Raw genomic sequence first — 13,534 nt, 5'->3', positions numbered from 1 at the left:
TATTTTCAGTGTACTAGTATTTTTTCTTTCTCTGTTTATATGCATAGTGTGAGTGTATAATGTAGATATACACCATGTGTGAACAGCCTTCAGACAACCTTGTACGTTGCAGTTATTATAACAACACAGCCTGTGACTGATTTGTGTGTGTGTACGATCCATAAAGCCACCACTCTATCTTCCAAGAAACCCCTCACACCTCACTGCAGCCAGGACGCATCTGGTAAGCAGCCAGCTGGTGATGGCTGGGCATGTAATGAATTGCGATTGCTGCTCCCACCTGGCAAAGAATGGAGCACATCCCATTACTTTTGTTCTCCTGTCTCTCCCCCTGCCAGTCCAGCCAAATTTGTGTCTGTGAGACTGGAGGATCTTTGGGGTGGGGACTGTCACTTACTGTATGTGCTTAGCACAATGGGGCCCTGACCTGGCTTGCAGCTAGGCGCTGCTGGGATGTAAGACCTGCTTTCTACAGTAAACTCCATCTATCAGAATAAGTGCGTCATCTGTAATGTCTGCAGCTGGAAGTAAGTCTGCTCCTCCTTTCCCAGCCTTTGATAACTACCCTAACTGTCAGGGTGGTTAAGCACTGGATGGCTTAGCACTTTGATAACTACCTGAACTGGCAGGGTGGTTAAGAGCAGGTTAGACAAACACCTATTAGGGATGGTCTAGATAATACGTAGTCTTGCCATGAGTGCCGGGGATGGGACTAGACAACCTCTCCAGGTCCCTTCCAGTCCTACACTTGTGTAATTCTATGATACCCATCCCAGTCTGTATCCTTTAAATCAGACTCATACATCCTTTTACTAACACCATAAGGAATATAATTTCAAGGTGCTTTTGACTTAGTCTCTGCTCTGTGTGAGTCAGTCTGTTCTCCCCTCTCCTTCCCCCCGACCTGTCATGCTCACCCCAATACCCCTTATCAGTGGGACATAGAATTCAGTTCTTTTGAGGCTCTGGATAATAGTAGATTGACTGAAACCAATGCAGACTTGCACAGGGCCAGAGGACCAATCAGAGTGGTGGGGGGCGGAGCCTGGTCTCTTGCAGATAATTACTAAGTGCATTTCCAGCACTGTGGGTCTGGGCTGCTGAAAGATCTGGTCGCAGAGCAGGGAAAGCTGTAATCTTAACTCCAGAGTGCTTCTATCTCAGCAGCATCACTGGAACAGCTCTGTTATCCTCTAGCGCCAGCCCAGCCAGCAATAGAAAGGTACTGCCCGCATCCCTCCTTGTTTTGCTTGTTGTTTGAATCTGTCTAGCTTGTTGTTAGAAAAGTTTATGGGGAAATCAGAGCTGTTTAATAGCAGAATGTTTGTTTGTGTGAAGGGAAGAAGATGGTTTCATAAACTTCTCAGGCTCAGGGACCAGGTTTGTTTATATTGCTGTTATTTCAGGGTCCTTGTGTGTACCAGTGCCACGGTATTCATTGCATGGAGAGCTGCAAGGGGTGTGTGTGTGTATAAATGGGGCAAGGATTCTTGAACCAGCCATTGGACTACTGAGGATTCTGTGCCAGGTGTGTGTAGGTAGTACATACGCCATCATACCTGCAGGAGGGGGTAGCAGGGGACCAGAATACATTATCAGTATTACCCACCCCACTTCTCCCTGTCAGCCTTTAAAATACTTCCCCCATTATTGTTAATAAGCATCGCATTTTGTTGGTTAATCGGGGCCGAAGGCTTCAAAGGCCTCAGAGTCAGACCAGCCTACGAGCTGCAGAGGCTTTCACCAGATTGACTCCTCTAGGTTGACCCAAACACCACGGGAAGTTACGTTCCGAGGGCCGTGAGTCTTGAAAGCCAGTGTTGGTACCTGTAGGAAAATAACTTAGTTCTCCCCATTGCAGGCAAGTCTGGAAAACTTTCCAACCTGACGCGGGTTCGATAAAGTGAAGGCACATTTCTAGAAATCCCGTCATTCCTGTAAAGATTAGAGCCGCCTTTCTATGGAGCAGCTCTGACCAAACGCATCACAGCAGCTCAGGTTGCAAAGACCAGTCTTGTGAAAGCAACTCCAGGTCTTTACAGGTTGTCATGCTAGTGGAAGTGAGTGGAATTAATGGCTCATTGGGGCTGACCGCACGCATTTCACCATATTAATCTGTATGTGAGAATATGAAACAAAAGCCAAATCCTTGGACAGCACAAGCTGGGTTATCAGTGGTTCAGACTGAGCAAACATTTGATTCTGATGAGACATTGGAATTGTAGGTGATCTGTCTCCACTGAATGAAAATACCTGACCTGATCTATGGCCAGTCATCCCCTGAGTGTAAATGTGTTCTCAACCTTACCCACAGGCCGGTGCCCCCCTCCTCCGATGCTGGAGTGACATAGCGCATGGGGTCAGGTAGGAGCGTGTTTTGTAAAGCTGCACTGTGGCAGTTAAAAATCTGCAGTTTGCCCTTTCTGTGTGTGACTATGCAGCTGACTCTCCCATGAACACGTGTTATCTGTCCGCAAAACAAAATAGCCAGCCTTGAAATACAATTCCAGACACAAACAGGACTTTAAAGCACATAATGAGCTCACAGGCTCCCTGTGTCCCCACTTGATGTGCATTAAATGAGTTGTTAGGCAAGGTACAGTCGGGTAAAAGATTTATGCCAAGCAGAAGCTTTAAGGCTCTTTGTTTTCATGCAGCAGATCAACAGCATCCTAGGGCTCGTGGACTAGAAATGCTTGTGATTTGATACAGAATTTTAGAAGAGCTGTTTTGAAAAAGGTTCGCAGACAATGACTCATTCTCTATAGCAAGGGGATGGGGGAAGGGGAAGAGAGGAGCCTCTGAAAGTGAAAAATAGATCTCTCCCTCGTTTTATTGAAAATAGTAAAAACAATAAATCATTGTTAAAAATAGTAAATAGCAGAGCAGGGTCAGAGAAAGCCGAGCTGGAAAGCTATCCCCTGCAGCAGTCCCTGCAGTGCATGTACCAGATCTGTGTTCGGTGTCCCAGGCAGCAGGGCTTCCACCACTTCCCTTGGGAGACATCCCTGCAGTCTGAGCTCTCTCACCATCAGGGAGCTGGTCCTGGTAATCAGACTTGTATTTCCCTCCTCTTAGTCTCATGTGATCAGTCCTACTTGCCTTTCAGTCCCTCCTGCTCAGACATTTGCACCGCACCTCTGCACACACCTTCCTCCAAATCAGCAGTCACTTGTCTTAGCTATAGACATAGTTATGTCGAATATTTCCTCAACTCAAACTGTCCCACCCCTTGGTCATTTCTGGCCTTCCCCCTGGACTCCGGATTAACAAAGGGGCCGGATATGACACAGTGTGGTGGGTACAGTCTCACCAGAGTACTGAACGCAGCGTGCTCCCCTCCTAGCACTTGTCTGCCCCATGGGACAGACAACTATTCCTGATAACTTCTCCTGATCCTGTTTATTTGTAGCTGGTTGTGCTGTGTTGATTAGCCCACCTGAAAAGAGAGCTGAGTTGTCTATAAACAGGAGTGTTACTAATACTTCCTGGGACCGGGTGCAGTTTGCTGCTTCCAGCTAGTAATGGAATTGGCCCAGCCAGATGGACCCTGCTGATGTAGCATCCTACCACCACCACCAGTGTTCTCTCAGGATGGTTTTACAGCCCTGTGTTATGCTAAACTGCTTCCATCCTGCCTGCTGGCCCCAGAGATTCACCTGGAAAGATTAATGGCCTCTCATTCCTCTGTACCCACTACCAATCTCTCTGTGAACCCGTTGTGAACTTGTCATCCCTGCCTGCAGGACTCCGGCTGATTTAAACTACCCCCTCCCCCGAACCACAGTGCAGTGGTCAAATGTAGATGATCATCATAGACATAATTTTTTGTAAAGTTTGTCCTTGTGTAGCAAGCAAACTGGAGCCTTTTTAGGCCATTAATTTCTAATTAGGTTTTGTTTCCATTATTAAATACTTCCAGGGTCAGGAGGACTCCAGGAAGGCAGGGTATTTAATTTAAACTGGCCAGGAGTTCTTTTGAGGGTATAGAGGACAGTGTGTATGGTCCAGGGGTTAGGGAATTGGGACTCCTGGGTTCTATTTTTTTCTGTGGTCATCATGTCCCAGACTGTCACATTTGGGTGTCCAACGTTCGGTACCAAAACTCTGATAGTTAAACTCTGTGATGGGGTCTGCACCCCATAGAGCCCTGGCAGGATTAATGAGGGCCCGAGTGGGCAAATGGGCACCTTGAGTCACCTGAGAGGAAGGCCAAGGTTAACTGAGTGTGAAGCCCAGCTGGGGAAGGGCTGGACCAACACTATAAAGCCAAGTTCCCTGAAGAGAGACGATCACAGAGGAAGCAGACAGCAGAAGGGGGCACCTGGTGTTGTGAGAACCACTTTCCCAAACCTAGACACAACGAGGTGCCCTGGTGGTGAGTGGAAACCCCATTGCAGGCTCTAAATAGAAGCATAGAGTCATAGATTATTAGGGTTGGAAGGGACCTCAGGAGATCATCTAGTCCAACCCCCTGCTCAAAGCAGGGCCAATCCCCAAATGGCCCCCTCAAGGATTGAACTCACAACCTTGGGTTTAGCAGGCCAATGCTCAAACCACTGAGCTAAATAAAAATGAGGTCTGAGATCCAGCAGTATCATGAGTGCTCAGCACCTGTGAAAATCAGCTGAGTTACTGTGAGCCTAATTAAGGATTTAGAGGCCTGACTAGAACTAGTCAAGTTTGAAGACTTTGGTCCTAACTTGCAGTGTCTCAATTTCCCACTCTGTGTAATGGTTATAGTTCTACACAGGGTGCTACCTAACAGAGAGGTGGGGGATGGTGGTGGAGGGGATGGAGTCTTAATTAATATTTGCAAAGTGTGAAGACCCCCTTTGCTGACAGGTGCAGTGGCTGGGCACATTGATTAATAGGCTTGCAGATTACTGAAAGGAAGGGCCGTAGCATAACAAAGAGAAGGCTGAAGTTTTCTCACCTGGGGTAGAGAATCTTTTTCTCTGATCTGAATATTTATTTTATTCCTTTTTATCCTTTATCATCCACTAAGGGAAGTTGAAGAGGACCTGGCCACATGCCAGGACTTTTGGTTGAGCAACTCAGGAGATGCTTTGGCTCCATGTAACTTAGTATCTTTGTCCCCTTCATTTAAGTTTTCTCTAGGGCTTTTCAGGGCATGTCCTTGGTGCTCCAGCGAGCTCAGTGGGATTCAGATGGCTTTTGGAGGCTACAAACCAGATTCTCTCTATTCTAAGGGCTGCATGCTGCTGTAATGGAGGGATGCAGCTAGTTTGTGGCGAGAGAGGACTTTAGGAGGCCTTGAACCAGCCATGCAGGTCACATGTCAGAGAAACGACCCTGAGATCAGGAGAGCACTTGACATGTTCTCACCCTTGATTGCACAAAGTGATTTTGTCTGCAGTTATTCTCAACTTGGAGACAGCTCTAGTGAACAAGGGCATCTGTGCCAGGCAGTGGTCCTGAAATGTACCTCTTGGAGCTGAACACACCTGAAAACATCCTGCACCAGTCTAGCACTGGTTGAGTACTAGGGATTCTGGTATAAAATGGGAGAAGCACTTGTTCCCAAAGACCTACTGGGCCTGCCAACCCTTACCCTGCTTAGATGTCTTTCTATAATGGGTTTCTGCATTATGGTCACAAACCAGAAGAGCACTTGAGCAGGTGCTTAACTTTAAGCATATAAAAAAATTCCCCTCTCACCCCTATGGGTGGTATGTGTCTTCCTCAACCTCAGGTCCTCTACCAGAGGCCTGGGAGTTTGAGGGTTCCGCGCAGTATCTTAGCTGTTCCTAGCACTGCACTCTTCTGGACAGAGAGCTCCAATATTGCTCCTGGGATCTGTTGGAGCCACTCACCCAGCTTAGGAGTCACAGCCCCAAGTGCTTCTGTGCTCTGCAATGGAGGGGGTGGCAGTCATATATCCCCTCTCATTAGGTCTACTGTTGTAGTAGCATTCCATCAATTCCAGGTTCTCTTGTCTCGTCCATGAATGGTTTGTTCCAGTAGCCCACTTATCGTCAGATTGTCCTGGTTCCTCAGCATCTGGGGCGGACCTTGTTAATCCGGGCGACGTCCGAGCCGGCATGACTCTCCTAGTTCGTGTCACTCTCATATTTGAGGTAGGCAGGTGAAGCGTTAGGGGGTCTTTTGCCCAAGAACCCCTACTGGAAAGTTGGGGTACCAACCGGGATTTGAACCCTGGTCTCTCGTATCAAAGGGCGGTCTCCCGTATCAAAGGGCGGCGCTCTTAACCACTACGCTATCCAGTTGCATATATATATATGTATATATGAGCGACTGGATAGTGTAGTGGTTAAGAGCAAACCACTACTTATATATATATAAGCAAACTGAAGTCAAGGGGAATTAAGCACATGCTTAAAGTGGGGCATGTGCTTAAGTGCTTTCCTGAATCAAGGCCTAACACTAGGATTTCAATAAGAGGGAAGTGAATTTCATGAGGTTAGAACGTGTGATTGTACCAAAGCATTGAGCATTACTTGGCTGCACAAGTGGTGGTGATGGGACATCTTCAGAGCGTGCGACTGGGTACCACACTGTCGTTACTTTTCTGAGCTGTAACACGAGCTCAGACTATATCCACCTGGAAAGGGACTTGTTGCTTCCTGTCTGTGCCACTTGGGAGGAGCAAGTTTGTTTTAGCATCTTTAAGACTGGAGTAGAGCTGGTTTTCCAAGGGTGATGTTAAACCCAGGAGTCTGACTCCATAATCAATGTGTTCCCTGCACACAGTCACTCAGGAGTGGAGGCCAGGCAGCCTCAGGCCCAGCTGGTGATGTCGGCACTCTGCTTCCCAGATTGTGCTGATGAACACGAATACTGCAATGGCCCTCAGAGGGGAGGGGAGCAGAAACAACATTGTGCTATGTGGGAACCTGCCTCTGGATGCACAATGGGCAGTAATGACAAACAGTCACAGGATTCAATCCTCCAGCTCAAGGTGGGTCCTCGCTGTTGGTGGGTCAGAGCTGCCCTGACAGGCTCTGCTTTTTTGGCTACGCTTGTCTAGCTTGTTAGGCCAGTCACCCTCAATTCAGTGAGGCTTATTCTGGTCCCTCCTCTCTCAGGCAGAGCTTCCCTGGGTGGGTGGTCAAGCCTTGGCCAATGGGGTTAGCTCCAAATGGCCCTTGCTTAATTAACTTGGCCACTAAAGCTGCTCTGTCCTCACTCATACGTGGCTGCTGGTCCAGGAGAGCCAGTCTCTGATCAAAGTATTTCACCTGCTCAAGGAAAGGCAGGTTAGAAAGAGCAGACATTGCACCTGGTCTGTCTGCATGGGCCATTGAGCTTCCCCACAGTAATTCCTAGAGCAGACTGGTCAGAAAAACAGCCAGTCTTGTAAAATGCCCAGTGATGGAGAATCCACCACAGCCCTTGGTAAATTGTTCCTACGGTTAATTACTCTCACTGTTAAAAATTTACGCTGAATTTGTCTAGCTTCAGTTTCCAGCCCTTGGATCGTGTCACACTGGTTTCTGAAAAGCCCGTTATTGAATATTTTTTCCCCATGTAGGGACTTGCAGACTGTGATTACGTCACCCTTTGACCTTCTTTTTGTTAGGCTGTTGCATGTTAGCACGAGATGCCTTCCCCCTTTGGTCACCTTGTAACAGACGCTGGTGCAGGACCTTCTGTTTTCACAGCCTTTGCCATTCATTCTGCTGACAGTGGGATTTCTCTGAGTTGAAGGTGTGCACGCTTCTACCTGCCAGCAGCTCTGCCCTTCTGTGTTATTGAACACAGACGGAAAGCTCTTGTTCAGAGAGGACCGGGGGAGCCATCTCCCTTCTAGGAACCACGCCGTTTACTTACCCATTTATTAATTAGAAGGAAATAAAGTTGCTGGGAGTGATCAAATTTTGAGAAAGACCTTGGGCTCTGAAATGCTCCCAGAGGAGCGATGCCTAATCTCTCCCTAATTGTACTGGTGTTTAATTTGTTGCTGTTTTTACTGTAATGGTTGCATTTTTCCAGATGGTTTGTTTTGTTTCATTAACTAGAGATGGTTGGAGAGGAATATTCTTGATATTAACATTTGCCTGTTGTGTAATATTAACATCTTATAGAAGCTTCATATGCTGGCAGGAGAAGAAGCAGGCTCAGCTGGTTTGGCTCTTGTGCTTTCCGTGTAGAGTGCATGCGAATTCGTACGCACGGTGTGGCGCTCAGGGTACGTGATAGCCAGCACCAGCATTTCGTTCTGATCTTTGCAGGGGCACAGGGGTCTGCTCACATGATGCACTGCAGGATCAGTGCCATAGAAAGTCTATGTTTCCAACAGTGGCTGTGTGACACACAGGGTCCAGGGAGATAAGTATAGTCCTGACAGCCTGCTATAAAGACCTGGGGACTGAGTGGCATAGAGACAATAGGTGCTGATTGTTGCCTTAGTACAGACACGTTTACCTGATGCCAGGTCATGTGACTGGAGCCAGGAAACACATCCAGTGTCAAAGCCAGATCCTTTCCTGTGTAAAGCGGCCTAGCTCCATTGAAATACAGTTGGTTTCCGACCAGCTCAGGCTCCAGCCATCAACTCCTGGCCAGCACTCCTGTATGTTAGAGCTTAACAGTATGTGTGTGTGTGTATGTGACAGGACCCTGGGGTGCAGCCTGGGACTCTGGGACCGTTGTGCTCTCTTTACTCCCTATTCTGGGTTTTCTCTCACAATGCCTTACTAGTGGCAAGAATCAAATGCCCCAGGTGCTGTTACCACTCAGTACAACCACGTGTGGAGCTCCCAGAGCTACTCATGAATCTCAGAGAAAGGCACCAGCCAAATCCCCCCAGCTCCCAGCCTTGCACCCTAAGAATATGCCATCTTGCACTGCTCACGAACCTTTCTTGAGCAATGCATGTTTATTAATTGGTTTACCACTGCATCAATGGAAAGTGGATATACACCAGCCTTTGTAAACCTAGCAGATTTACCAGACACTTTGGGCAAACTCACTGGTAAAGACAAACAGTAAAACAAGTTTATAGATTTTAAGTGATTGTAAGTGATAGGCAAAAAGTCAGAGTGGTTACCAAAAAATAAAATAAAATGTAAGTTTTCAGTCTAAACCATAACCCTTTTCACACTAGACAGTATTTAGATTAAGCAGTGTTCTCACCCCACTGGATCTTACAGTCCTTGATATACAGGTATCTCCCTTAAACCTGGGCCACTCTCCTCTGTTGAAATCACCAGTCTTCTGAGCATCCTTGTTGCTTGCAGCATAGGTGTGGGGAAGAGAAAAGGCCAAACATGGGGCCCCTGTGTTCTGTTTTATACCCTTAGTCCCATGTGCTTGGAGAACACAAGTCCAGGCATGACTGGGGGGCGGGGGGGGCAAGGTTGAGCAATTCCCCAGTTGTGGCCTTGTGCAAGTGAGTTATTGAATTGTAGCTCCCTTGCTGGACAATGGCTGTTGGTGGTTGTTTGACACCTGCCCAGGTGTTGATTAGCTCCCTTGTCCTTGTGTCTGGGGATCTAATATCTGGGAGATTCCCAACTCACAGCATATTTTAGTGACAACCATACAACATATTCTCATAACTTCCTATGCATTAATGATATACGTATTTATATGGAACAGTGCTTTTCAGCAGATCATAACCTTCGCCCTGATACCTCACATGGCATGCTTTATTTGCAGTATCATAACTATATACAGATGAGGAATATGGGGCTTACAGGATGCTCCTACAAGGTATAGAGTATCACAGGGGGGTTCAGAAATATCCAGACTTTGCAAGACCTGGGTGCAAATCCCACAATTTATCTTCCATGTCTGTTGCTCAAAGGCTGGTTCCTAGTGGATACACATCATTAATCCTGCTACGCAGCTAAACATTGGGGAACATTTTCAAAAGCAGTGAAGTCATTTAGGAGCCTGGCACCTTTGACAATGTTACACATGTGGTGGTTTTATTGCAGCAGGCCCTAGAGGCCACAGCCCCGTTGTGCCAGGCACAGTCTAAGTGCACACCGTAAAGATAATCCCTGCATTCAAAGGAGCTGCCTGTCCTGCTCAAGAGATCCAGAAATGCTGCATATCCAGACTCAAGTGAGTGGGCAGAGCTGAGTGTGGGAAGCCTATCACCATTCTGTGCTTAGTCCTATTCAATGTCATTGGTCCTTCATTTTCATGATTAATTGACGCTATCTTTTAACCAATTCCTGATCCATGAGAGGACCTTCCCTCTTATCCTATGATGGCTTGCTTTGCTTAAGAGCCTTTGGTAAGGGACCTTGTCATAGGCTTTCCCAAAGTCCAAGTACACTATATCCACTGGATCACCCTTGTCCATATGCTGGTTGGCTCCCTCCAAAAGATAATGAGACATCACTGGTGCCTCATGTGGGCTGGGGAAATGCCTTGATTTATGAGAATGCTGCTTGATAACCCTGAGCTTTGAGGCATAAGCAAAGGCACATCATTCAATCCACAAAAACAACAAGGAATCCGGTGGCACTTTAATGGCTAACAGATTTATTTGGGCATAAGCTTTCATGGGTAAAAAAACCCCACTTCTTCAGATGCATGGAGTGAAAATTACAGATGCAAGCATTATATAATGGCACATGAAGAGAAGGGAGTTACTTCACAAGTGGAGAACCAATCCAGGAGCCCCAGCTCTTCTGTTAGTGCATCCCTTGCCCAACATAGCCCTTGTGCTGATAGTAAAGGAGCTGTCAAGCCAGGCCTTTCTACCAAAGTGATAAAATGGTGCAGGATCCACGTACAGGATATGATGGCTGAAGGGTATGTATACATCTACAGAATACATGGAAGCCCTGAGGCAGCCCTCCCAGCAAAGATATAAGGCAGTCATGTAATGTGGAAGTTGAGAGCGGCCTGCATTTCAAACCCAGGGGATGTACTGTATGACTCCAACTTTATTATGACTTTAAGTCTGCAGGGAGAAGACTAGATGACAGAGAAATCAAGAAGGAAATGGCATTTATCCTCCCTCCAGTACTTGACGAAGTGCAGAGCTGAGCCAGTCTCCAAACAGTTCACAAATGCCGACACTTCAAAGGACTTGTTTTAATCCATTTCGCCAGTGAACTGATGGAGAGCAGGTCTAGAAATCCACACAAGAGACTTCACAAAGGATTTTAAAGAACCTAATTTAAAAGCGCAGAGAGAGAGAGAGAAGTATTAGGTTTTTTAAAAGAAATTTTTTTTTCCAAAGCAAAGATAGATTAGTCTGACTTCTTAATAGGGAAATGGGGCATCAAATATGGTTAAGCCAGATCCTGCTTTTTGCCAATAAGCAGTTATTGGTGGAATGATTCCTGGATGGAGGAGAGAATGAATGAACCACTCTGGTTTATATCAGCAGCTTGACTTGAAGCTGGGAAGGTGTCATCCCCCTCTCGCTGATGTTTGCTTTTAAAAGTATGTCTATTACTGAAGGCTAGCTATGGGTTGAGGACTGCAAATCCCTATTGAACTGGGAGCTCTGCTGGAACAACTGGCAGAAGCTGCTGCTCCCAGTTATTACAAAAGTCTGATTTGCCCCTCAAGAACACTGGACGCTTTGCAGCTGGTGGGAAAGGACAACACAGTAGGGTGACCAGATGTCCCGATTTTATAGGGACAGTCCTGATTTTGGGGTCTTTTTCTTATATAGGCTCCTATTACCCCCCACCCCCTGTCCCGATTTTTCACAACACTGGGATGTTTAAAAACACCCTGAAAAATGCAGCAACAGATGCAAAAACCAGCAATTGTCTCCTGGCTCCCAGCACTCCCAGCTCTGCAATGTTAAAATGAAAGAAAATGGAAAAGCTCTGAATAGTGCGTATTCTACACCCAGAGCAGCTTGTCAGAAACCCCAGAAATAGAACGGAAACTAACACCCACTGTTTTTAAAGCAGTAAATTAATCAACCAATTAAAATCCCGCTGAATAGGCTGGTGCAAACCCTCCATCATTTGAAATATACCAAGCACATGTGAACAGACTGCACACTAGAAAACAAAACAAAAACTTACAGGGTTTTTTGAAGGAGCTTAGTATGATGAGCAGTATGTTCAGCATGGTGCAGCCTGACCAGCCAGGCTGGCTGTGTGACGCTGTGAATGAGAACTGAGGGGAGGGAGATCGTAGCAAGCACAGGCAGCACTGGGTTTAATGTTACCTTGCAATCTTTTCTGAGGACCGGCTGCTTTAAGGGGTTCTACATATCTCTCTGCTGTGTGAAAACAAACGGGAGACAATGTCGGAGGATCAACTAAAATAGGAGATAGAGTGTGTGTGTGTGTGTGTGTGTGTGTACTTTGAAATATTTTATGGTGGAGAGAGCTCCATTGTCCAGTTATGGAATATGGAAAATGCCATATAAGGTCAAAACCCAGATCCATCTATTCCAGTGTCCTTTTTCTGGCCAGACCCAGCAATATCAGAGGAAAATGGCAGTGCACAGATGTTCATTAACCTGCTCTGCATCAAAGTCTTATCCCCAGTGTTTAGTCTAGCTTGAGTCTGAAATACCTGGTTTTATCTCCTTTATAAATTTTATGTTAGCATCAACTCTTTTAACTCTGCATATTTGTGTTTCCCATATAAATATCTAGTCCCTCTTTAAATCTGGCTGGTTCTTGGCCTCAGCAAACATAATGTGGCAGTGAGTTCCAATGTTTAATTACACTTTGGGTAAAAAAAAATTCTTTTAAGAGGTGGCAAACTCAAAACTGACAATTTCACTCAATTGTCCCTTATTCTTGTGTTCTGAGGGAGCTCCCAATCTCCCTTCTCTATCCCATTCATTCTTTTAAATACTTTTATCAGTCATGTCTCCGCGTATTTACCTTCTTTCTGAGGTAAACAATCCCAATCTTTTCAATCTCTCTTCATGTTAGACTTTTCCCATGCCTTAATCATTCTTGCTGCCTTCCACTGACCCCTGCTCCTCATTTCTGCAATATCTTTTTTGAGGCAGGGTGAACAATACTGCACACACTATTCCAGAAAGGCCACCCAGTTGGCTTATATAATGGCATTATAAGATTCTCTGTATTATCCTCCATCTTAATTCCTTATGCAGCCTAACATCTTGTTTGCGCTTTTTAAAAAAATTTTTTAATACAACCTCACTGCACATTGAGCAGAGGTCTTCCATAAGGTGTCCACAGTTTTACTTAATTTTCTGTCAGAAAACATTGTGACGGACAATATTCAGCAAGTCCAAGTCTTTGAAGTTTGTAAGCCACATCTTGTAACTTCTCCCAAACATATTTTTTCTCTCATATAATGAAAGCAATGCTTGCATTTAGTTTGCATCTTAGGAGAAGATTTTGATCCAGTTGTGGATGCTGCAAAAGCATTTCCCACTGGCTCAGGGATTTTCTGAGGAAGTAACACAATTAGGAACTTGAATTGTCATGGATAACAAACTTCACTTAACCAAAATGATCCACTGGTCTAAAACTGACATATGGTTGTGAACTCTCCTAACCCTTCACCTTGTCACAATGGAGAATGAAGAAATGGCAGCTCTTTCCAAAATAGGCCTACGAAGGCATAAAGTTAGTTA

At 45.9% G+C, this 13,534-nt stretch overlaps 1 protein-coding gene across 5 annotated transcripts in view; it reads left to right on the top strand.

Annotated features, from left to right (window-relative positions):
- Positions 1-1,106: 1,106 nt before the first annotated feature.
- Positions 1,107-13,534, top strand: part of ZMAT4 (zinc finger matrin-type 4) — a 193,951-nt gene continuing 181,523 nt past the window's right edge. For 3 of the 5 annotated variants that reach the window (XR_004372901.1, XR_004372904.1, XM_032774570.2), the window contains exon 1: positions 1,107-1,222. The gene's annotated coding sequence lies outside the window, so the exon portion shown is untranslated. Of the gene's footprint in view, positions 1,223-1,416; positions 1,529-2,314; positions 2,365-13,534 lie in introns of those variants that run through there. The other 2 variants (XR_004372902.1, XR_012655302.1) reach the window with 2 other exon arrangements.

The sequence above is a fragment of the Chelonoidis abingdonii genome, chromosome 2 (genome assembly GCF_003597395.2).
Source record: "Chelonoidis abingdonii isolate Lonesome George chromosome 2, CheloAbing_2.0, whole genome shotgun sequence".
Classification (NCBI taxonomy): Eukaryota; Metazoa; Chordata; order Testudines; family Testudinidae; genus Chelonoidis; species Chelonoidis abingdonii.
This window is presented reverse-complemented; position numbering and strand designations above follow the sequence as displayed.